The sequence below is a fragment of the Aquarana catesbeiana genome, linkage group LG04 (assembly GCF_042186555.1).
Source record: "Aquarana catesbeiana isolate 2022-GZ linkage group LG04, ASM4218655v1, whole genome shotgun sequence".
Taxonomy (NCBI): Eukaryota; Metazoa; Chordata; class Amphibia; order Anura; family Ranidae; genus Aquarana; species Aquarana catesbeiana.
In genome coordinates, this window is record NC_133327.1 from 283,127,817 (window position 1) to 283,154,192 (window position 26,376).

At 39.6% G+C, this 26,376-nt stretch overlaps 1 protein-coding gene and 1 long non-coding RNA gene across 36 annotated transcripts in view; both read right to left on the reverse strand.

The window, feature by feature from the left end:
* CSMD1 (CUB and Sushi multiple domains 1) overlaps positions 1 to 26,376 on the reverse strand; it is a 3,274,537-nt gene that overhangs the window by 1,800,353 nt on the left and 1,447,808 nt on the right. The window lies entirely within an intron of this gene.
* Positions 19,058 to 26,136, reverse strand: LOC141139972 (uncharacterized). Of its 35 annotated transcripts, XR_012243871.1 has the most exons (7): positions 22,592 to 26,134; positions 22,017 to 22,540; positions 21,541 to 21,791; positions 20,867 to 21,356; positions 20,050 to 20,133; positions 19,942 to 19,969; positions 19,058 to 19,861 (listed from the first exon to the last, which is right to left on the reverse strand). It is a non-coding gene; the product is annotated as an uncharacterized lncRNA (long non-coding RNA). The 35 variants fall into 35 exon arrangements; XR_012243859.1 differs by having other exon boundaries at positions 19,916 to 19,969; positions 20,050 to 21,356; positions 22,592 to 26,136; XR_012243857.1 differs by having other exon boundaries at positions 19,916 to 19,969; positions 20,022 to 21,356; positions 22,592 to 26,136.

Genomic DNA, 26,376 nt, shown 5'->3' on the forward strand with positions numbered 1-26,376 from the left:
TCTCAAAATATAGTTAATAATCTTTTGATCTCTCTCTATATCTGGAACAAAATCTCTAAATATCTAACTAAATGTAAAGCCAAAAAATTAAGATAACTTCAAATCTTCAAAAAGAATGTTTTACATTTCTATATCTATCTATCTATCTACCTAACTCTATATTTCTCTCTCTCTATATATTTCTCTCTCTCTCTCTCTCTCTCTATATCTCTATATCTATATCTATATCTATATATATCTCTCAATATATATATATATATATATCTCTCTCTCTATAGTTATATATATATATATATAGTTATATATATATATATATATATATATATATATATGTATATGTGTGTATATATATATAGATATATATATATATCTATAGATATGTAACGAGGTTTATTAAAAGATCGTTTAAAACGATGAACAAAAAATCGGATAGGAAGGAAAAGCACATGGAGCAGTATACAAGGTAATAAACACAAGAGAAAAACACGACAAGTACTTACTTTTTTTAAGAACTTTCCGGATACGTCGGTATTGATCCGGCTCCCTGAGTTTCAGGTCAGACCATCTTTTTCGCAGTTGATCTTTGGAGCGCTGGACCCCAAAAGATGCCTGCAAAGTCTCCACGACCTTCGCCATTATTTTGGCCTTGCGCAAATTTGGCCGTGCGTACGGCCCATAATTGCCATCATAGTCGTCTTTGTGAAGAATGGCCACCATCTCCACCATCTCTTTAAAACTCATATTAGAGGCCTTAAATCTAGGCCTCATAGATTTCGCTGACGTTCCAGCCTCCGGGCTGTCTCCACTACCTGAGGTCGTCAACATTTCAGGTGTCTCCGCCATTCTTTAACTCCACTACGCGCCGTAACAAAAAATGGGCGGAGAACATGAGTTAAAATCGAACGTCAGGGGCGGGCGACGCAGGCGGAGTTTCACACATGCGTAGTGTATAAAGAGGGGCCTTGCGCACGTGTCGTACGTACGTTCTGTGCGTCGAATTAGGGGGCGGAGAACATGAGTTAATTTCGAACGTCAGGGGCGGGCGACGCAGGCGGAGTTTCACACATGCGTAGTGTATGAAGAGGGCCCTTGCGCACGTGTCGTACGTACGTTCTGTGCGTAGGTGATAGTGGACCAGGACGTTACAAAACGAAGGTAATTTTAAATATATTTTTTTTGGGTTTTATGGTCATGACTTTGTAGCAAGCGGCCTATATGGCTTGATAGATTGATGAGGCCTACATAGGGAGAAGATGATGAGGGGTTAGCCGAAACCTATAATAAAAGTGTTTTTTGTCTTGTGACTTCATCTTTTCCAGATATAATGAATCCCCTATTTAAGGATCCAGAGTTCCTTACATCTTTTATTTCCAAATATCGAGAGATGAGGAATTTGTGGGAGGTGAAACACCCTCAGTATTATGCTAAGCATGTGAGGAAGTCAACGCTGGAGAGACTTCTGGCCTTTGTCCAGGCGACCATCCCGGAAGCAACAATGGAGACATTGCTCAAGAAAATTGGGGGCTTGAGGAACATGTATAAGAGGGAGCATAAGAAGATCCAGGAATCAAGGAGATCAGGAGCATCAGCAGATGATGTTTATGTACCCAGGCTGTGGTACTATAATCAACTACGTTTTCTGGATGACCAGAATGAAGCCAGGCCATCACTTTCAACCCTTCCCTCCACCCTTCCCTCCACCCCAGCAGAGGCTGATGAGGAGCAAGCTGGGTCTTCCATCCTGGATGAACCAGATATGACCATCTGGAGTCAGGTAAATTATTTTAACAAATATTTACTGTACTAATATTAATGATGTTAACTGGATGTTATAATTGTCTAAAATAATTTTGCACTCAAAATTGTGTATACATATCAATTGACAGTAGTGGCTAAATATGTTTGGCACCTGCTTGAAATAATTAGGGTGTCTGATTAGACTCTTTTATTAAAGAGAAGTATTCACATTGAATTTGCTATTCATGAGAAGCAAACTGTGTGTCATTGATGAACCCAAAAAAAGATACTCAAACTATTGTCCTTTTTTTATACACAGGATGAGTCCATCCAGGAGGAATGTGGGGAAAGTGGCAGGCAGGAGGAGACCAGGCCCATGGACAGCCTGGAGGAGGCCGGATTCACCATCATCCTGGAGGAGGCTGGGCCCAGTGTCAGGCAGGAGGTGGCTGCTCCCAGTGAGGTGGCTGCTCCCAGTGAGGTGGCTGGGCCAAGTGAGGTGGCTGGGCCAAGTGAGGTGGCTGGGCCCAGTAGGAGCCTGACCGAATCCCAAGTGCCTCCCCTCCACCTTCCCAAAAAAAGGGCCAGGAAGGGGATGGTCACACAGGACGCATCCCTGCGCCTCATGCAAGAGGCCACCCGTTTTTTAAGGAGCCCCCCCGAAGCGGAAGAATCCTATGGCTGCTACTTAGCCAGCAGGCTTCTTCAGATGAATAGGGAGCAGCGCCTCATTTGTGAGCGCCTATTTGGGGAAACAATCCATAAGGGGCTGCAGGGCACGCTAACACAAAACACCCAACTACATGAGGCAGCCCCCCCTCCTCCTCCTCCTCCTCCTCCTCCTCCTCCTCCTGCCACAACTGAAACACCAGAGCCACAGCCTCAAAAGAAGGCTACAGGGAAGGCTGCAGGGCAGCGTGGAGGAAAGGCTGCAGGGAAGAGAAGAAAATGATGACCTGGGTTCAGTCTGGTCTGACAGAAGACGCAGGCTGTTGTAGGACCACAGTCTGGGGACATCTAGATCATCTGCTGGTGCTGTTGATCTCTGGGATTCTTGGACCAGATTGTGCTCCCTCTTATATGGACTCCGCAAGATCCCAATTTTCTGGTACACCGACTTTTTCCAGCGTTGACTTCCTCTTTATTTTATTTTGACCATGAATAAATGGATCATTTTTTGAGTTTAGCAAAAGACTTTATGTTTTTTCTTTGAAATCATTGATTTTACACACAATGTTAAATTAACAAGGGACAACAATCTCATTGAGTTTGAAAAAAAACACACCAAAAATACATTACTAATGTTAATAATGTTCAAGTGGTAAGTCTTGAAAATCCAAAAATTTACGTAACCAAAAACGGTGCTTTGGGTTAACTTTATCTAAAAACTAAAAAATAATCACTATAAAAAAAAAAAATAATAATGGGTTCTTTGTGTTAACTTTACAAACCTAAAAAAAAAAAAGGGGAAAAAGTATTATTAGTATGGAAACATTGTTTTTAAAATGCATACTATATCATTCATGAGATCAAAGAGAAAAAGAATCCAGAAATCAGTTTGGGAGAACTCTGATTATGAACAGCAAAACACCTTCGTTCTTTATAGAGCCTTCGTAAAGAAGAAATAAAATGCGCTGCATTCAACGATCACAGATTTTGCAGCGTGATGAATGTGCTACCTACAATACGAACACTAGTTTTACTAGACCGAGTGCTTCCGTTTAGTTTTTGCTTATGAGCATGCGTCGTTTTTTTGTCCGTCGGACTAGCATACAGACGAGCGGACTTCGGGGTCCGTCGTAGTTACGACGTAAAGATTTGAAGCATGCTTCAAATCTAAAGTCCGTCGGATTTGAGGCTAAAAAAGTACGTTGAAAGTCCGGAGAAGCCCACACACGATCGGATTACCAGCCAGCTTTAGTCCGTCAGCGTCCGTTGGACTTTTGTAGACGAAAAGTCCGACCGTGTGTACGCGGCATTAGACAATTCCTGCTACAGCGCTATCAACATACCATAGAAAAAACTATACCTTTTTCTCTCATCCCCATAACACATATTCAAGAATTGACTGCTTTATTACGGACAGATCTCTTCTCAATAAGGTAACAGGGAACAAATATTTATAACATTACGTGGTCCGACCATGCCCCTATTTCCCTGGAACTTTCAGAGGGGTACACAGGTAAACATACGCCATTATGGAGAAATAATACTTATATATTATCAAATCCAGCATATGTAAGGGAGTTGGAGACACAACTGGAGGAGTTCTTCTCCTTTAATTCTGAATTCTCTAGCAGTATATTTAATCTTGGTGTATGCATAAAGCCTTTGTTAGGGGAGTGCTGATTCAGATGGCCTCCAGGGAAAGGAAAAAGAGGAAATTAAAAATGTCAACTCTTCTTGCTGAAATAGCCTCTTTGGAAGCTCAGCACAGTCTCCCCATAACACATTGCTGACACGCCCTGTCATCCTTAAAGAGGAACTTAGAACAATATTGATATCTTATCATGATAAATATATTAAGGGTCTTAAACTCACTGCATACTCACAAAATAATAAGGCAGGGAAAAGACTGACCATGCAATTAAAACAAAAAAGAGCTAGGGAAAAATTTACCTAGCTATGTCACCACAAACCAGGTAAATATGCTCTTGATCCATCAGATATGGCCCAAACATTCCGGGATTATTATGCAACATTGTACAATCTAAAAGAAGACCATGACACCCCTCAGCCCAATAAAGAGGTAATATCCAAATTCCTAAAAAACATAAATTTACCTGCACTTGATGAAGCCTCCCTGACTCATCTTAACTAATCATAGAAAGACAAGAAATTATAAATGTTATCACCTCCCTTCCACTGGGAAAATCAACAGGAATAGATGGACTCTCCTCAGAATACTATAGAGCCCTTGATCCTATTTAAACCCTTATTTGGTTGACCTATACAATCAAGCCATCCTCACAGGTCACTTCCCGAAGGAGATGTTAGAAGCTGTTATTGTGACTCTCCCAAAACCTGGAAAAGAGCCAGACCACCCACAAAACTTCAGGCCCATATCACTTCTAAATTCTGATTTAAAAATATACTCCAAATTGCTAGCTAACAGACTCTTAGATCTCACCCCACTCCTACTAGGACCGGAACAAGTGGGGTTTGTGAGGGGGAAACAAGCTCCAGATGGTACAAGAAGAATGATTAACCTCATACATCATGCTGAGACTTGACAGGTGCCTTCTCTTCTCCTTGCTCTGGATGCGGAGAAGGCATTCGACAGAGTTCACTGGGAATATCTGTCACAAGTGCTAACTAAATTCGGGTTGTCCGGGACAAGATATTCAGCGATTAAGACATTATGTAATAACCCTTCGGCGAGAGTATATGTCGATGGATCATTCAATCTTTCAAATGGAAAGAGACAGGGGTGCCCCCTCTCTCCAATTATATTCTCCCTTGCTATTGAACCCTTTGCTGAAGCAATCAGGAGTGATCCTCCGATTCAGGGACTGCGAGTGGGTCAATGTGAACACAATCATCTTGTCACTATCGAATCCCTTCATTTCTCTACATAGAACCAAACACCTGATTCAGAAATTTGGAGAAGTTTCTTATTACAAGATCAATTCTAATAAATGTCAAATACTGGGCATGGGCCAAATAAACACGATGAAAGTATATTCCCATATAAATGGGGAGCTAAATCCATTACATATTTAGGGATCCAGCTCTCTTACCCCACAGGCTCGCTCTATGATGCTAATTTTACCCCCTTATTGTCCAACATCTCTATAGATCTGAAACGGATGAGTAAGACTCAATTATCTTGGGTAGGCAGAGCAGCTGCCTTTAAAATGCAGGTACTCCCAAAGATACTGTACCTGTTTAGAACACTCCCAATTCCTATTCCTATCCCATTCTTCACAAAATGTAACTCCCTATTACTCCCTATTATGAAACTATATCTGGCAAAGTAAAAAGTAGAGAATTGCCCTTTCATCACTACAATTGAGTAGAGCGAATGGTGGTATTGGTTTGCCAGATTTGCAGGGCTACTACAACGCGTCCTTACTAGACCAATCTAAACACTGGTTTAAACCAAATGAGGTTATACTAGGGGTTGACATGGAACTAAGCTTTATGAAACATCAGGACTCCCTTGCAATTCTCTCAGCTTCACTTATGTCCCCCCCACGTAATCCCTTCTGTTCACCACCCCACAATTGTAACTACTCTTCAGGCATGGCGCACATTACTCTCCCGCAATAAATACATAGAAAACACATACAAACTAAATATCCGGGTTAAAACATATGAATGGCTAATTAAAGATTTTGATGCAAGAGACTGCATTAAACGGGGTATACACTTCACAAATTTCTTACACCTAAGCAGGCTACCTAAGGATGCTTATCCCTTTCATGACTAAGCCTATTTTTGAAATTTGGTGTTTACAAGTTAAAATCCGTATTTTTTGCTAGAAAATTACTTAGAGTTCCCAAACATTATATATATATTTTTTAGCAGAGAATCTAGAGAATAAAATGGCGATTGTTGCAATATTTTTTATCACACGGTATTTGTGCAGCGGTGTTTTAAACGCAAATTTTTGGAAAAGGGACACTTTCATGAATTTTAAAAAAATCCAAACAGTAAAGTTACCCCAATTTTTTTGTATAATGTGAAAGATGATGTTACGCCGAGTAAATAGATACCAAACATGTCACCCTTTATAATTGCACGCACTCATGGAATGGCGACAAACTACGGTACCTATGAATTTCCATAGGTGACGCTTTAAAACATTTTTTACGGTTACCAGGTTTGAGTTACAGAGGAGGTCTAGGGCTAGAATTATTGCTCTCGCTCTGACGATCGCGGTGATACCTCACATGTGTGATTTGAACACCGTTTACATATGCGGGCGCTATTTCCGTATGCATTTTCTTCGCTGCGCGAGCTCGCGGGGACAGGGGCACTTTAAAAAAAATTTTTTTTTTTTTAATTTTATTTATTTTTTTACTTTATAAATTGTGTTATAAAAAAAAATTATTTTTTTTTACTTTTATTGCTGTCACAAGGAATGTAAACATCCCTTGTGACAGTAATAGGTGGTGACAGGTACTCTTTATGGAGGGATGGGGGGTCTAAAAGACCCCCCCATCCCTCCTTTACACTTCAAAGTATTCAGATCGCCGAAACCGGCGATTCTGTATACTGTGTACTTTTTTAAATTCGGCGCCATTGGCAGCCGAGTAAATGGGAAGTGACGTCATGACGTCGCTTCCGCGTTTACAACGAAAAGGCTGGAACGAAGCCACCCACAGCTTCGTTCCAGCCCGCCCTCAGCCGCCGAAGGTACCCGATTGGACCCTGGCCTCCCGATCGCACTGGAGGCCCGGTAACAGTGGCGGGAGGCGGCGGGAGGTGGCGGGAGGGGGGGATGTCCCCTCCCGCTCCTCCGGTATAACAACCAAGCGGCTTTTAGCCGCATCGGTTGTTATACTCGGGTAGCCGATCGCCCGCTGTAAACAACGGTACCGGGATGATGCCTGCAGCTGCGGGCATCATCCCGGTATAACCCCGGAAAAAATGCATTGATGTGAACATGTTCCTTAGGAACCCATGTTGACAAAATGTCCTGCATTGCTGCAAAATGCATGAAAAAACGCATTTGTGTGAATGGAGCCTAAGGCAGATTAAAAAAAGACACAAGTCCATCTAATTCAACCAATAGAAAAAAAACTAATAGAAAACCTCCATATACACATTCTTATACCCACAGTTGATCCAGAGAAAGGAAAAAAGAAAATAAAAAACAACAATCATGCATAATCTAATTCACTGCAGCAGGGGAAAAAAATCCTTCCCGATCCCCCTGGAGGTAATCAGATATTTCCAGGATTAAACCCTTCGTGTTATTATTCCTTTTACATTTTAGTATCCAGTTATACAGTATTTTGTGCATTTATGAATACATCCAGCATGCCAGAACAGATTTTAATGTGAAGAAGCCTTTTCCTATTTGTAGGTTAAATTTCTTTTCTTGCAAACATAAAGAGTGCACCCTTGTCCTGTGAAATGACCTGAAATTTAATAACTAAACACCAAGTTCACTATATGGACCACTAGTATATATTTATACATTATGTATAAATCAGGGTAGTGTAGCTATCCAGTGCAAACCATAGAACTACGCAAAATTGCTTATTATAACATGAAAAGGTTTTACATCATTATGGAAAATGTATGCAATAAATACTATAAGAATTTTTTTTTTTAATTTCTCCTAGTAAAAGGGGTTTGTTCTTTCAGAGAAGTTAAATGGTTAGCAAAGTTTGTAAAAAAATCTCATCCAGTTTCCTAGAGGAACCCTTTTAAGAAAAGCACTCAGATCTCATCTTGATTTATTATTAGGGATGAGATTAATATTCAGAATTCATCCATATTCATTCTGGATTTTACATGTTTGGGGGTTCAGCAAACAGTTGAACAAATTATTGTTTGGCTAAGTGGAAACCTCCAGCTGAAACAGGAAAGAAAACATTTAACAATGATATTACAACTTCAGCCAAACATGTAAACATGACAGCTTCCCACTGTTAGGCATCCTAACAAACAGTGAGTCATCCCCACTCAGACCAATCTGTAATCAGCTGGGGAATGTGTCTAACGGGTGAATGTAAACAAAGGGGCGGGGTGGTGGCTGATATAAAAAAAACAGTATGGATTTCTCCCATTATGTACCCCCCCCCCCCCAATATTTCATTTTACTGTAAAGCTCCCATTCACAGACCCCCACAAATACTGGGCCAAGGTTGTGAGAATGAGGCATTGTCCTCATTAGCATATATATGATAATTACTAGGCCATACACTGTGGGAACTATTTCACAAATTGTCTGATAAATGTGCAATGCAGTGTATTTACACTGCATGATATGCAGTCTACAGAAGATATCAATTGTTCATCAATATTTAGTAGATTGGATTATTTGAGGCATCATAAGGTACTGGTTTCTGTGTTGTTCTTGCATTTTTTTCCACTGTCTGTTTACACTAACTGGAAAGAGTTTACCCAATTGTAGATAATTGGCTTGATCCATAAGAACTAGAATTGTTTTGAATTGTTTGAATTAAATATTTCACTTCTAAAAGGAACTTCCTGATGATGCCTATACTACAAAATGCATAGAGGTCGAGTTGCTGCCTGTTGCCATGGATAACCACTGACGTCACATCCGGGTTTTGGTGTAACGCACGCCGGGTTCCAGGAGGTATTGGCGGGGCAAGCGAGCAGAATTCTGACTGTCAGTGAATATTGTGTGGGCTGGTCAAGCTGGTGCCAGTCTGGAGACCTTTTAATGTAAGCATATTTTATTAGAGATAATTTTAGCAGCCTAATTTTATTAAACAATATTGCATGATCATCCTGTCATTTATCTTTTCTGGTATCTGGTACTAACCGTGTGATGGGAAATTGCTTTTACTGGAGAAAGTATTGCTTTTTGTGATGGGAAATTTGCTTTTACTGGAGAAAGTGTGGATATTGTTGGAGTGAATCTGCCCACAGCATCTAATCTAATTGGTATAACCAAAGGATTAATGGTCCTTGAGACTAAGGGGCTCTGGTGAGTGCATCTGCAGTTTTACATGTGGTGGAGCATCTGTTTGTTGGGGAAAGGGGCATTATATATATTTTTCAAGAATCCTTCAAGCACAGAATGGTGGATGGGCTTTTAAAGTTGATTAAAAATCATATTGAACTTTATTTTTCAATTGCATTTTTTGGGACTTATCACATACATTTTTTTTTTTGGGAAAAAGTTTTTTCGACTGTATAGCATTATACAGTATTTACTGTGCAGTATATGATTTATATACTTTTTGTATTTTTTTGCACACAAATATTAATTTAAATTGCAATAGATACATGTTATCACTAATATTGATAACTCGAGAAAGGTTTGAATATTGTTTTTTCAGTAAGATACGGTACAGTTGACATTAATTTTATATACAAGAATAGCACCTTGCTTTACTTTTTCAACGCATTCTAAATAGGCACAAGTGGAGTTATTTAGGTGAAAGTGAATTCAGAGTCTGCAAAATGTTGCTTTCTGAGTTTTGCTCTTTGAGCTGATTACCTTTAAATAAGCTATTCTCTATTCAGTCCATCATAAATACTGCTGCCAGACTCATCTCATCCACCTTACAAACCACTTAGTGTCTGCTACCCCTCTCTGCCAATCCCTCCATTGTCTGCAACTCTCCCAACAATAAAATTCAAAATACTTATTACTTACAAAGCCATCCACAACTTGACCCCAACTACATCACTAGCCTAGTCTCAAAATACCAATCAAATTGTTCTCTTTGTTTTTTCCAAGACCTCCTGCTCTCTAGTTCCCTTGTCATCTCCTCCCATACTCGCATCCAGTACTTCTTTAGAGTGTCTCCCATGCTTTTGAATTCCCTACCCTAATTTGTCTAACTATCTCCAACTCTATCCACTTATAGGCGATCCCTGAAAACTTTTCTCTTCAAAGAAGCCTATCTTGCCTCCACCTAACAACTGTACTTTTATTTTCTTCATCAGCTCATCCCCCAGAATTATTACCTTTTGTATCCCTTGACCCTCCGTTTAAGGTTGTAAGCTCTAAGGAGCAGGACCCTCTGATTCCTTCTGTATTGAATTGTATTGTAACTGTACTGTTTGCCCTAACATTGTAAAGTACTGTGCAAAATGTCAGGGATATATAAATCCTGTATATTATTAATAATAATAATAGTAGTCCCTTCCTCATGCCTCCTGGCCAAGCTTGTTCTAGCAAGAGCTTGATTGCTTTGGATGTATTTTTCTATTTGATCGCTACTGTTTTCCTTCAATAAAGTCAACTTTTTCTTTTTTATTATTATTATACAGGATTTATATATCACCAATAGTTTGTGCAGTGCTTTACAACATTAGGGGAAACAGTACAGTTACAATACAACTCCATACAGGAGAAATCAGAGGGCCCTGCTCGTTAAAGCTTACAATCTAAAAGGGAGGGTCAAGTGATAAAAAAGGTAATAACTGTGGGGGATGAGTTGATGAATAAAATGAAAGTACAGTTGTTGGGTGGAGGCAGGATAGGCTTCTCTGAAAATAAAAGTTTTCAGGGATCGCCTAAAAGTGGATAGACTTGGATATAGTCAGCGAGATTGGGGTAGGAAATTCCAAAGGTTGCAAGAAGCTATGGAGAAGTCCTGGAGGCAAGTATGGGAGGAGGTGACGAGGGAGCTAGAAAGCAAGAAGTCTTGGTAGGAACAAAGAGAACGATTTGGTTGGTATTTTGAGACTAGGTTAGTGATGTAGCTAGGGGCCAAGTTGCGGATGGCTTTGTAAATTATTGTTAGCATTTTGAATTGAATTAATTCAGTAAGTGGCACCAATGGAGGGATAGGCAGAGAGGTGTAGCAGACGCTGAGCAGTGGATGAGTGGATAAGGTGGATGAGTTTGGCAGCAGCATTCACAATAGACTAAATAGGGGATAACTTATTTAAAGGTAAAGCAATGATGAAGGAGTTGCAGTAGTTGAGGTAAGAGATAACCAGGGATTGAATTAGGAGCTTTTTGGTTTCAAGGGGTGTATTTTGGATGTGTTGCACTGGTTGAGGAGGCAAGCTTTGGAAAGTAATTGGATGTGGGGCCAAAAGGAGAGTTCAGAGTCCAGGATAACACTTTCACTGTAAACCCCTCTCCAAAGGCACAGACTTGTTAAACAATCATCACTAAAAACACCTATTTGGCAGTTAGTTCCTGCATTCATGGCCAGTTGCTGTTTCATAGGTCTAAGTACATTTATAGTACACAACCTAAACTATAAAGCCATATATCTTACATTTATAATGTATTTAACTTACAGCTGTTCAATCAGGGATTTGATGAATCTACATACAGTATACAATAATAAAAAAAAATAGAATGTATATAATCTGCATGTTTTGTTGTATTCAGTTATACAGAGAAGGGGAATGGTAATTTCCACGTCATTATCTCTAGATTGATTGATGTGGAATCTATGGAAGATCATCTTATAAATAAAATAGTTAAACATTATTACAAATATGCATGAAAGAGATTTCATACCCTTTAAACCATGTCTACTTCTTCTCACTCTGTGAACAGCTCCAACTCACTTTGTTGTAACAGCAGAGACTAAAACTTTATTTGGATTTTGATATAATTAGAATTTTCTATTTTTCTATTTTCTATTACAATGAGCAGCTTGTTTCCATGGAAATTTCCCCCACCTACACAATGTTCTAAGATGAAATACAAATGGAAAAATGTTATTTTTCTATCTTAGTATATTCAGCATCAATGTTCATAAACAGTTTTAAAGCATGTGATGGTTTCAGCAAGTGCTGATTCAACATTTCTAAAATTTAATTTTGAAGTGAAAATATAATATACAGGTAATAGCATTTTCAGCTCTTCTTGCATTCCCTTTTTCTTGATGTAGCAAATAAAACAAACAGGCATGTTATAAATAAACTTGCAGTGCAAAGCTTTCCTTGTAATTTTAACGGTACATGCATTTTCATTTTCATTTTCATGAGAAGTCTGGGAAAAATAATAAACTACACGAAGATCTTATCAGTGTCCTACAGATTGTAAGTCTTTTTGGATTATAGATTTTTCTATGAGACCATAGGTCAATGTGTATCAGATTTTTCAATATTAAGGGACTCTCGAATGTAGATAATTTTGAGGGGGGAGAGGGGTCAAACAGGAACAAAAGGCTGCATCTGAAGCATATTACAATTGCCTTACGAAGTCAGGACTCACAGGTTGTTATGAATAATCTACAGCAGATTAAGTCATCAATTGCAAGAGCAAGATCTTACAGATATGGGTAGTTTATACAGGTGCCACTCATCTAAATTATTATGGAGCCAGTTGAGATGATTAATCAAGAGCTGGACACATACCTGGCCTTACTGTAGTCCTCTGTCATACATCTCATTTAAATGATATGCAAGCATATAACACAAAGGCAATTTGGAGAACCCCTAAAAAATGAATATTAATGGAAATTATCTAAATAAGCCTTCTCTTCAGATAATTTTACATGTATGTAGTAGGGCCATATGCAACAAAAGATAGATAGCACTTTCTGTTGTTATGGTTATTGGACCACAGGTTCAAATCTCAACATGATCAATTCATCATCTTTTACATTTATTGGACACTACAGAGACTTTCTATTATGGTGGAAAAAAACCTGCTGACCAGTATTTCTGATTCTAGTCAGTTCTCATTCACTCCTACTTTCTTACTGCTTTGCACACTCACCACTACTAGCACAAAAATGTTTCAATCTTTTTTATTATATGTGAAAATCTTTTAGTGTATGATTTCCATTATAATTGTTTTGCATTATATTCATGAGGAAAATAAGGAGGCTGCCCAAACTGGTTTCCTGTTTCTATACTTTTGAATTTCATGCCAAAAATAAGTACAGTGAACAGTAAATACAAGTTGAAGAAATATTATTTTCCTCTGGGTCAGTGTCTAAGAAAGTTCTTAAGCCAAACAGCATGACAGCCAGGCATGAGCATTTTTAGAAAACGTTTCAGCCTCTATATATCTCTTATGATGGATATATGGAAATTGAAGGTAAGCTTTATGACTCCATAGTAGCATGTGTTTAAGAAGATATAATAAATGAGTCTGTGCCACAAAGATGTACACATGAATGTTAGCAAACAGCAGCTGCTATCATTAAAGTATAAAAATTACTTAAGATCATATATAGAATACATATATGACAGTGCCACTCCAAGTAAGAAAATGTACTGATAAATAGATACATAAAATAAAACAATTTAATTCATATGTGACAAAATGCAAAAATAATTAAATTCATACAGTATGTGACATGTTCAAAGCAATATGGGGTTGTTTGACTACAACTGGAGAGTGCAAAATCTGGTGCAGCTGTGCATGGTAGCCAATCAGCTTGTTCAATTAGGCTTTGACAAAAAACCTGGACACGGATTGGTTTCTATGCAGAGCTGTACTCTCCAGTTCTAGTAATTCAACCCCTACGTGATCATCATAATCCATTATCTTCAAAATTTTAAATAATAAATGTTCAAAAATATAAACGTGTCCAGTGCTTCACTGTGCAAGAAAACAAGTGACTTGTGCTCCGACTGTATGCCAAATCTTCATTAAAAAAAGTTCCCACCTAAATGCAGCTACCACCTTTCCACACTAGCAACCCAGAAATGATAAAGCCAGCTTATCCCAAGAAATGATTAAACCAGCTTATCTCTCATCTAATCTGCTAAATGATCACACACTTATCTCAGGATTATACAATGACCCTCAATAAATGTCCTATGACAAGCAAGGGAGAAACTCCATCTCATAAAAGCATACATTTATTTAAAACCTTGCATAATAAATTGCACTTACATAATATAATTACAGTTGACAGGGACCCTGAAGACGTCAGCAAGATGAAATGCATAGGGAAAGGCCTATTGTACATGATGTCATCCCAAAGCACCTCAGCCTAGCCCGCAGCCAGTGTATCGCAGCTGGAACCAGCTGCGATACACTGGCTGCGATACAAGGAGTCGGCGGCGATACTGGCTGCGATACAAGGTGCACATGAACCATTTTTTTATGCAGAGGCACAAAAGAGAGGCTGAGTTTACCGGCCCCTGTGTTCTTCCCTATGGTGTGATTTGACTGATTGTATTACCAGAACCTGTGATGACACGTGGCTCTGCATCAATGATAAGCTTTTCTGATTAATGTGAGTGCATAATTCTTCTGAAGTCCATTAGCAGAAAAGACAAAGCTTTGTAAGTAAAAGCACAACATATGCTTGTTGGTTTGTATTAAACATTTTTAATGTCAGTGTCATGACCTCTAAGTCCTATTTTATATTTTAATGTAAAATGTATGCTATTTATTATATTTTTATGTATATTTTTTTTATATAATAAAATGTTTCAAACATATTTGCAAGAAGGCTGTTTTTATTCGATAGTAGAATAAAATCAAGAAAAGAGCTAAAGGTGCACATATCTGCACAGCAGTGTGACAGCTGGTGGCATTTCCTGTCTGAATTTTGGTCTGAAGGGAAATTTATATTAAATAGCATATCCCCAATGGAACAGTACAGCAGACCTCCTGCTATATAGATGAGACTTTGCTTTTATTTTGTTTGATGAGGTTAAAGCAGTTCAAAAGTTCACTGCTCTAAATGAACTCTTGCTAAATGGATTGCTACTGAGTAAGAGTACATATTTTTAGAAAAAAATCCTTTCTTTTCTATTTTAAACAAAAAATATATTTTCAACACAGTTCCTATCTTTTTAACATGCATATCCTAGAATACTGAAGATCAAAAGTGTTTTAAGTCATTTTAAGATGACAGCAGTAAGATTCGATTGGATGAAAATGATTTAGCGATGCATACTTTACCTCTGCTAGAATGCCACATGCAGAGAATTAGACAATTAACATGTCTGGGAATTTAGACAGGAAGGAAAAGTTGCAGATAACAACCTCAGTTAACATTCTTACAACCTTAATCTCATCAATAAATCAGCTGCATAAGTAATTAAAATGTATTAACGCATACGAAAGTGCCACTTAATTACATATAGTTCAAAAGTAATAACCAAAGGATGAAGGTAATAGCCTAAAAGGAAGTTTTATCATTAAAGTTCTGCCATTGATATTGACTCTATGAAATGTCTGGATTATGATCAGATCCAGGGGCATAGAGGGATATAAAGAACACTGCTGCAATTACACATTTATGGACAGAGTTATCAAGAATGCCAACTCCCAGATGAAACAAAAACCTGAAAAACATCTATGGTGTCTTAATTTGTCACAAACTATTTGTGAATGCCAATAACTCAGCATAAGACAGATTTTGCAGTCTTCAGTGCTGAATCAATAAACAGACAAAATCTTGTGACGCTAACCTGCTTCATAAATTTCAGGCTGTGGCCCTTTGATAAACTACAGCCTGAAGCATAGAGTAAAGAATTTTACAATTAATCTCTACATTTTCTACATTTCGTTAAATAAACCCAAACACATAGGTGAGTTGTCAACGATCTTCTTTGCAACATAAGGTGTTGTTTGCCTGTGTGTGCACTATACTATACTACTACTGTACAATTATTTGTTCCCACTACAGTTGGGGAAATGCAATAATTTTTGCACCTAGCTATAATAATATGCTTTTATTACGATAATTAGGAATGCGCTTTTGAGTTGCTACTATATATGACAGCTACCTGTCAAAGGTTGCTAAGGAAGCACCATGTGCTGCTATTTGTGGCTCGTCTGTGGGGTTTATCTGAGGCCACGGGAACCAAAGAGAGGTGTAGGTTAGGAATGCAGTATTAGAGAAGTAGTATTAAGGAACATGCAATCTAACCACGGAACACAGTATTATTAAAGTGGTGACTGAAGGTATCAGTCCATAGAGATTATCTGTATACATTAAGAATATTCAGAAAATGATTACAATCTTTTTAGATACCAAAAGTTCCACGAGAACCACTGAGGCCATCATCTGTTCGTAAGAGCAGTGTAGTTAAATTAAGTCTAACACTTCTTTTGAAGTGGGAGGAAAGGGGTTCTTCCACTTTCTTGTGCTGGCCAGCCTTGCTGCCAGAAAGATGTGGGTTAATTGTGTGTTGCATTTTACATGGGACAGCATTTACATCTAGGGATAGTAAGGCTAGTCCTGGGTTCATAGGGACTTGCCGTTGGGCAAGTCCCTCCCTGCAATCTTCTGGGACACATCACAGGTACCAGAAGATTGCCTGGTCATTCCCAGTGTGCAGTGTGGCTCGCGCATGTGCAGTGCACACCCGGGTGCCCACAGTTAGAATGCCGGCACCGCGGAGAGGAGGGGGAGAGGAGTGAGGCTTTGTGCGCCCGCATCGCTGAACCATGGGACAGGTGAGTGTCTGATTATTAAGTGTCAGCAGCTACACTTTTTGTAGCTGCTAACTTTTAAATGGGTGTAACTCCGCTTTAACCCTTTTTTATAGGAAATAGATGGTTCACAAGGTATTTTATTTATGAATTGATTATTTTTTTGGTTAGTAAGTACATTCATAAAGTATTCAGATCCACTTCACGTTTTCTTATTTTGTTATGTTGCAGCCTAATACTACAGTTGTTTAAATTTTTTTTTTTTTTCTCATTAATTTACACTCAGTACTCCATAATGACAAAGTGAAAACAGAATTTTAGAAATGTTTGCAAATGTATGAAAAGGAAAAACTGAAATATCATATTGGCAAAATATGCAGATCCTTTGCAACGACACTTGAAATTTAGCTCAGGTGCCTCCCATTTCTCTTGATCACTGAAGATAGAAAGATAGAAGAAGATAGGAAGCCTAAGTAACGTTCCTTTCTTCATCTAGCAGCTGCATAGAGAACAGGCAAGATGGCACCAGCTCCTCATCACCTCCGGTCACTCGTTCTCCTCCACAAGCCTCACAGACAGGCACATCCAAGAGCTGTGTGCAACAAAGCCCAGATTCCTTCAATACCTGGATCTTCAGTTCTATACAGATCTATCTATATATGCTTCAAAAGTGCAAAAATTTCACTATTATTACCATAACCCTCAGGAACCATAAAAAAATGTTTTACACGTACATGTCATTTGCTGTATGTGGGTAATTGAGTGGAAAACTGATGGACTCCTGATGAAGTGAACTTTGTTTCATGAAACGTGTTGAGAAGCAACCCTACAGCACTATGTTTCCTACCTCTATATCTTGACAGTCATGCTAAATTTTATACACTACAATGTATGCCAATGCAGTTTTTAACAAGTGTCTCCCAAAAGACACTCTCCATCTCTCAAATCCTTAATGCGATGCTTACATGTTAGTCAGATAGACTACACATTTTTCTCCAATTCTTATCGCTCCTATACACAAATTGACCTATACCTACTGGATCAATGGCTTTTAATGAAAGTATCATCCTCTATCAACAAAAATATCACATGTTCAAGCCATGCTTCTGTCCTGTTAAAACTTGAGGACTCATTTTCTTCCATTCCTCCCTTCATCAGGAGTCTAACCAAAGAATTCTGCAACAACCTGAAACCAGATCTAAGCTAGAGAAACATATGTCAGAATCATTTCAAGACAATATATCTTATGTAGATGCCCCATTCATTTTATGGAATGCTCATAAGTAATTTATTAGAGGTATAGTCATCAAATTAGGGGCTAGGGCAAAGAGGCAGCGGCAAAGGCATTTAAACAATATCACTAATGAAATCCACACACAGAATAAACGCAACCCCTCTATAGTGCTTTCGCAGAAAATAGCACATCTGTGCCAAGAACTCCGTAGTCTATTATTAGAAGGCTTTGAAAAAGCATCCAAAAATGGCCTACTATTCAAGTGGGAACAAAGCTGGCAAAATCCTAGCTCAATGTCTGAAAGGCGTTAGGCACAAAACTAAAATTCCTTTTATTCCACACCTAAAAATGAAGGATGAACTCTAACACCCACAAGCTGTAGAGGATGCTTTTAGCCACTTCTACAGCACGTTATACAACCACAACTCAGAGCCTGATACATTCCAGCCTTCACCTGATCTAATCAGTGGATTTCTCTGACAATCGAAACTCCCTTAATTATCTCCTGATCACTTATATCTCTTAAACAAACCATGTACTCCCATATAAATAACTCATGTTATAGATTCACTGCCCAATGATAAATATCCTGGGCCAGATGGCTGTACTGGGGAGTATTTTTAAGCATTTAAACATATCTTAACCTCTCATTTGGAAAATGTCTATAACGCAGCAGCTGCCTCTTCCCCCCCAGAAATGCTTAGGGTATAATTACCCAAGCTAGGGACAGATCCTGTCACACCCCAAAATTTCCAGCCCATTTCACTATTGAACAACAATTTGAAAATTTACACCAAACATATTGCACTGAGATTGATATATACTCTATATTGCCAAAAGTATTGGGACCTGCCTTTACACGCACATGAACTTTAATGCATCCCAGTCTTAGTCCATAGGGTTCAATAATGAGTTGGTCCACCCTTTGCAGCTATAACAACTTCAACTCTTCTGGGAAGGCTGTGCACAAGGTTTAGGAGTGGGTCTATGGGAATGTTTGAGGTCATTTGTGAGGTCAGGCACTGATGTTTGACAAGAAGGTCTGGCTTGCAGTCTTCGCTCTCTGTGCGGACCAGTCAAGTTCCTCCACCCCAAACTCGCTCATCCATGTCTTTATGGACCTTGCTTTGTGCACTGGTGCGCAGTCAAGTTGAAACAGGAAGGGGCCATCCCCAAACTGATCTCACAAAGTTGGAAGCATGACATTGTCCAAAATATCTTGGTATGCTGATACCTTAAAGTGGAGGGCCACCTTAAAAATAAATGTCACCTTATTATCTTCCTTCTAATGCACTAATAAACATTTATTTAAAAAAAAAAAAATTCACTTGCCTGGAAAACCCTGTTGCTAGGCAGACTTCCTAATCTGCCTCTCTTCCTTACTCGCATTGCCTCATGGGAAATGAGTGTCATAATTTCCCATGAGTCTGTGGGCATGACTGTGCTGAAAAAATGTGTTATTTGTAGGCAGGAAATGACACGATTTGAGGCTGATCACAGCACTATTTTTAAAAAGGGAACAAAGCCCTTTATTGCCAGAAAACATGTGGATGTCCTGTATCCTCTACCTCTATTATCCACTGTATTCCTCTACACCTCTATTATCCACTATATTCCTCTACCTCTATTATCCACTGTATTCCTCTACACCTCTATTATCCATTGTATTCCTCTACCTCTATTATCTATGGTATTCCTCTACCTCTATTCTCCACTGTATTCCTCCACACCTGTATTCTCCACTGTATTCCTCTACCTCTATTCTCCACTGTATTCCTCTACCTCTATTCTCCACTGTATTCCTCTACACCTCTATTATCCACTGCATTCCTCTACCTCTATTATCCACTGTATTCCTCTACCTCTATTATCCACTGTATTCCTCTACACCTGTATTCTCCACTGTATTCCTCTACCTCTATTATCCACTATATTCCTCTACCTCTATTGTCCACTGTATTCCTCTACACCTCTATTATCCACTATATTCCTCTACCTCTATTATCCACTGTATTCCTCTACACCTCTATTATCCATTGTATTCCTCTACCTCTATTATCTATGGTATTCCTCTACCTCTATTCTCCACTGTATTCCTCTACACCTCTATTCTCCACTGTATTCCTCTACACCTCTATTATCCACTGTATTCCTCTGCACCTCTATTATCCACTGTATTCCTCCGCACCTCTCTTATCCACTGTATTCTTCTACACCTCTATTCTCCACTCTATTCCTCTACCTCTATTATCCACTGTATTCCTCTACCTCCATTATCCAGTGTATTCCTCTACCTCTATTCTCCAGTGTACTCCTCTACACCTGTATTCTCCACTGTATTCCTCTACCTCTATTATCCACTGTATTCCTCCACCTCCATTATCCACTGTATTCCTCTACCTCTATTATCCAGTGTATTCCTCTACCTCTATTATCCAGTGTATTCCTCTACACCTGTATTCTCCACTGTATTCTTCTACACCTCTATTCTCCACTCTATTCCTCTACCTCTATTATCCACTGTATTCCTCTACCTCTATTCTCCACTGTATTCCTCCACACCTCTATTCTCCACTGTATTCCTCTACCTCTATTATCCACTGTATTCCTCTACCTCTATTATCCAGTGTATTCCTCTACCTCTATTCTCCACTGTATTCCTCTACACCTCTATTCTCCACTGTATTCCTCTACCTCTATTATCCACTGTATTCCTCTACCTCTATTATCCACTATATTCATCCACGGTATTCCTCTACCTCTATTGTCCACTGTATTCCTCTACACCTCTATTATCCACTATATTCCTCTACCTCTATTCTCCACTGTATTCTTCTACACCTCTATTATCCATTGTATTCCTCTACCTCTATTATCCACTGTATTCTTCTACACCTCTATTCTCCACTATATTCCTCTACCTCTATTCTCCACTGTATTCCTCTGCCTCTATTCTCCACTGTATTCCTCTACCTCTATTCTCCACTGTATTCCTCTACCTCTATTATCCACTGTATTCCTCTGCACCTCTATTATCCACTGTATTCTTCTACACCTCTATTCTCCACTCTATTCCTCTACCTCTATTATCCACTGTATTCCTCTACCTCCATTATCCAGTGTATTCCTCTACCTCTATTCTCCAGTGTACTCCTCTACACCTGTATTCTCCACTGTATTCCTCTACCTCTACCTCCACCTCCATTATCCAGTGTATTCCTCTACCTCTATTATCCAGTGTATTCCTCTACCTCTATTATCCAGTGTATTCCTCTACACCTGTATTCTCCACTGTATTCTTCTACACCTCTATTCTCCACTCTATTCCTCTACCTCTATTATCCACTGTATTCCTCTACCTCCATTATCCACTGTATTCCTCTACCTCTATTCTCCACTGTATTCCTCTACCTCCATTATCCACTGTATTCTTCTACCTCTATTCTCCACTGTATTCCTCCACACCTGTATTCTCCACTGTATTCCTCTACCTCTATTATCCACTGTATTCCTCCACCTCCATTATCCACTGTATTCCTCTACCTCTATTATCCAGTGTATTCCTCTACCTCTATTATTCAGTGTATTCCTCTACACCTGTATTCTCCACTGTATTCCTCTACCTCTATTCTCCACTGTATTCCTCCACACCTCTATTCTCCACTGTATTCCTCTACCTCTATTATCCACTGTATTCTTCTACACCTCTATTCTCCACTTTATTCCTCTACCTCTATTATCCCCATTATTCACTGTATTCCTCTACCTCTATTATCCAGTGTATTCCTCTACCTCTATTCTCCACTGTATTCCTCTACACCTCTATTCTCCACTGTATTCCTCTACCTCTATTATCCACTCTATTCCTCTACCTCTATTATCCACTGTATTCATCCATGGTATTCCTCTACCTCTATTGTCCACTGTATTCCTCTACACCTCTATTATCCACTATATTCCTCTACCTCTATTCTCCACTGTATTCTTCTACACCTCTATTATCCATTGTATTCCTCTACCTCTATTATCTATGGTATTCCTCTACCTCTATTCTCCACTGTATTCCTCCACACCTCTATTCTCCACTGTATTCCTCTACCTCTATTCTCCACTGTATTCCTCTGCACCTCTATTATCCACTGTATTCCTCTACACCTGTATTCTCCACTGTATTCCTCTACCTCTATTATCCACTATATTCCTCTACCTCTATTATCCACTGTATTCCTCTACACCTCTATTATCCACTATATTCCTCTACCTCTATTATCCACTGTATTCCTCTACACCTCTATTATCCACTGTATTCCTCTACACCTCTATTATCCATTGTATTCCTCTACCTCTATTATCTATGGTATTCCTCTACCTCTAATCTCCACTGTATTCCTCCACACCTCTATTCTCCACTGTATTCCTCTACCTCTATTCTCCACTGTATTCCTCTGTATTCCTCTGCCTCTATTCTCCACTGTATTCCTCTACCTCTATTCTCCACTGTATTCCTCTACCTCTATTCTCCACTGTATTCCTCTACACCTCTATTCTCCACTGTATTCCTCTACACCTCTATTCTCCACTGTATTCCTCTACACCTTTATTATCCACTGTATTCCTCTACCTCTATTATCCACTGTCCTCTACACCTCTATTATCCACTGTATTCCTCTACCTCTATTATCCACTGTATTCCTCTTCACCTCTATTATCCACTGTATTCCTCTGCACCTCTATTATCCACTGTATTCTTCTACACCTCTATTCTCCACTCTATTCCTCTACCTCTATTATCCACTGTATTCCTCTACCTCTATTATCCACTGTATTCATCCACGGTATTCCTCTACCTCTATTCTCCACTGTATTCCTCTACACCTCTATTATCCACTGTATTCCTCTACACCTCTATTATCCACTGTATTCTTCTACCTCTATTATCCACTGTATTCCTCTGCACCTCTATTCTCCACTGTATTCCTCTACCTCTATTATCCACTGTATTCCTCTGCACCTCTATTATCCACTGTATTCTTCTACACCTCTATTCTCCACTCTATTCCTCTACCTCTATTATCCACTGTATTCCTCTGCACCTCTATTCTCCACTCTATTCCTCTACCTCTATTATCCACTGTATTCCTCCGCACCTCCTTTATCCACTGTATTCCTCTACCTCTATTCTCCACTGTATTCCTCCACGCCTCTATTATCCACTGTATTCCTCCACCTCCATTATCCACTGTATTCCTCTACCTCTATTATCCACTGTATTCCTCCACCTCCATTATCCACTGTATTCCTCTACCTCTATTATCCACTGTATTCCTCTACACCTGTATTCTCCACTGTATTCCTCTACACCTCTATTATCCACTATATTCCTCTACACCTCTATTATCCACTATATTCCTCTACCTCTATTATCCACTGTATTCCACCGAATTCCGCCTTTATGCACCATCACATTCTCTATCATTCATCTTTCATTTTCTTCCTCTCCCTCCTCCTTCATCCACTATCTTTTATTGTTCTCCACCTCTATCGTACATACGCTAACCTCCTCCATTTTCCTTCACCTTCAAACTTTATCCACCATCTCATCCACTATCTTGCTCTGTCCTCCTCCTCCTTATCCTCTTTCATCCTCGTCCACTACTCCACCTTATTCTTTATACTCCACCATCGTCCTACTCCTGGTTCTTCCTCTATCCTATTTATCCTCCGCATCAATATTCCAGCACCGCCACCTTTTATTATCCTTCTCATCATCTATCCTAATTCTCCACCTCCTTATCCTTTATACTCATGGCTCTCTTTATCTCCCTTTCTTTCTCTCGCTCTCTTTCTCTCGCTCTTCACTCGCTCACTCTTCTCTATTTCTCTCTCTCGCTCTCTCTACTTCCGCTCAGTCTTCTCTAGTTTGCTCACTCTTCTCTTGCTCACTCTTCACTAGCTCACTCTTCACTATTTCTCTCTCTTGTTCTTCACTTGCTCACTCTTCTTTTTTTCTATTTCTGCCTCTCTCTCTCGCTTGCTCTTCACTAGCTCACTCTTCTCCATTTTTCTCTCTCTCTCTTCTCTCGCTCTTCTCTTTCTATTTCACTCGCTCGCTTCTCTATTTCTCTCTCTCTCTCTTGCTCTTCACTCGCTCACTTTTCTCTTTTTCTATTTCTGCCTCTCTCTCTCTTCTCACTCTTGCTCTTCTCTCGCTCACTCTTCTCTATTTCTCTCTTGCTCTTCTCTTGCTTGCTCTTCTCTTGCTTGCTCTTTATTTCTCTCTCTCTTCTATTTCTCTTTCTCTCGCTCGCTCTTCACTAGCTCATTCTCTATTTCTCTCTCTCTCTCTCTCTCTCTCTCTTGCTCTTCCCTAGCTCTCTGTTCTCTATTTTTCTCTCTCTCTCTCCTATTTCTCTTTCTCTCACTCGCTCTTCACTAGCTCAATCTTCTCTTTTTCTCTCTCTCTCTTCTCTCTCTCGCTCTTCACTTGCTCACTCTTCTCTATTTCTCTCTCTCTCTCTTGCTCTTCACTTGCTCACTCTTGTCTTTTTCTATTTCTGCCTCTCCTCGCTTGCTCTTCTCTTGCTTGCTCACTCTTCTCCATTTCTCTCTCTCCTCTTACTATTTCACTCGCTCGCTCTTCACTCGCTCGCTCTTCACTCGCTCGCTCTTCTCTTTTTCTTTTGCGCTCTCTCTCTTGCTCTTTACTTGCTCGCTCTTGTCTTTCTATATCTCTCTCGCTTGCTCTTCTCTCACTCGTTCTTCTCTTGTTCGCTATTCTCTCTCTCTCTCTCTCTCTCATATTATGCTTTACATATACTAATTTATAAAATACATTTTTATTTTTTTTGTATATTATTGATTTCTTTTTGTTCAAATGTTTAATAAAATTGATATTATATTTTAATACTCTTGCAGTCTTTTGTTTTTTAGAATTTTTTTTGTGTATGTGTGTGTATAGATATCGATAGATATAGATCGATACCCCACCTCATCCAATCCCACCCCACTGTGCTGATGCGATGTGATTCGATGTGCTGATGAGATTTGATATGTTGGGGTGATGCAATGTGCTTTGGGCAATGCGATTCAATGTGCTGGGGGTGATGTAATGTGCTGGGGGCGATGTGATTCAATGTACTGGGGGAGATGCGATTCGATGTGCTGGGGGAGATGCGATTCACGGTGCTGATGCGATTCGATGTGTTTGGGGTGATGCAATGTGATTTGGGCGATGCGATTCGATGTGCTAGGGGTGATGCAATGGGCTTGGGGTGATGCGATTCGATGTGCTGGGGGAGATGCGATTCGATGTGCTGGGGCAATATGATTCGATGTGCTGGGGCGATGCGATTCGATGTGCTGGGGCGATGCGATTCGATGCGCTGGGGGGGTTGCGATTCGATGTGCTGGGTGCGTTGAGATTCGATGTGCGGGGGGCGAGGCGATTCGATGTGCTGGGTGAGATGCAATTCGATGTGATGGGGCGATGCGATTCGATGTGCTGATGAGATTTGATGTGTTGGGGGTGATGCAATGTAATTTGGGCGATGCGATTTGATGTACTGGGGCGATGCGATGTGCTGGGGCAATGCGATTCGATGTGCTGATGCGATTAGATGTGTTGGGGGTGATGCAATGTGCTTTGGGCGATGCGATTCGATGTGCTGGGGGAGATGTGATTCAATATGCTGGGGCAATCTAGATGCATAAATGAATTGTGTTGCTGAGATTATTATTATTTTTTTAAATGAAAAGCTGTACAGAAAAAAGTAGCCGCCGAGTGTAGATGTGTTTGTGTGTGTGTGCGTACACATACACACACAGAACAAGATAAATATATAACAAGAGATAGATATATATATTTCTTGACTAATATTCCTTGTACATGCAGTACATTTCCTGGTTCCTGGAGGGAGGAGGGGAGGTTTGCATAGATAAGGGGCGGCAACTTCCTCTGACACTGCCGTTGCTTTGGAAACCTGACCTGAAACCTATTACACCGCTTGTGCAGCACTGAGCATGTGCGAGATCTGCAAGGATGAAATCTAGGAAGAAATACAGTCTGGCTTCAGATGCCCACACTTAAGATGGCCACAGTCTGCTGCTAGTTTATAAACTTTCAAAATGCTGTAATAACCTAACAAAATGGACCTTAGTTTACAGATTAACTTTACTAGAACACATTAAGCTTGTGTATTATAGGTGTATTTTTATTTAAAAAATGTAATTTCGGATGGAACACCACTTTAAGAGTTCCCTTTACTGGAACTAAGGGGTCAAGCCCAACCCCTGAAAAACAACCCCACATCATAACCCCCCTCCACCAAATGATTTGGATGCACAAAGCAAGCTCCATAAAGACTACGAATGAGCCAGATGTTCCAGTCGAACTTAAGTTCGACTGCAACATTGGGAGTTCGTCTGTTCGCCG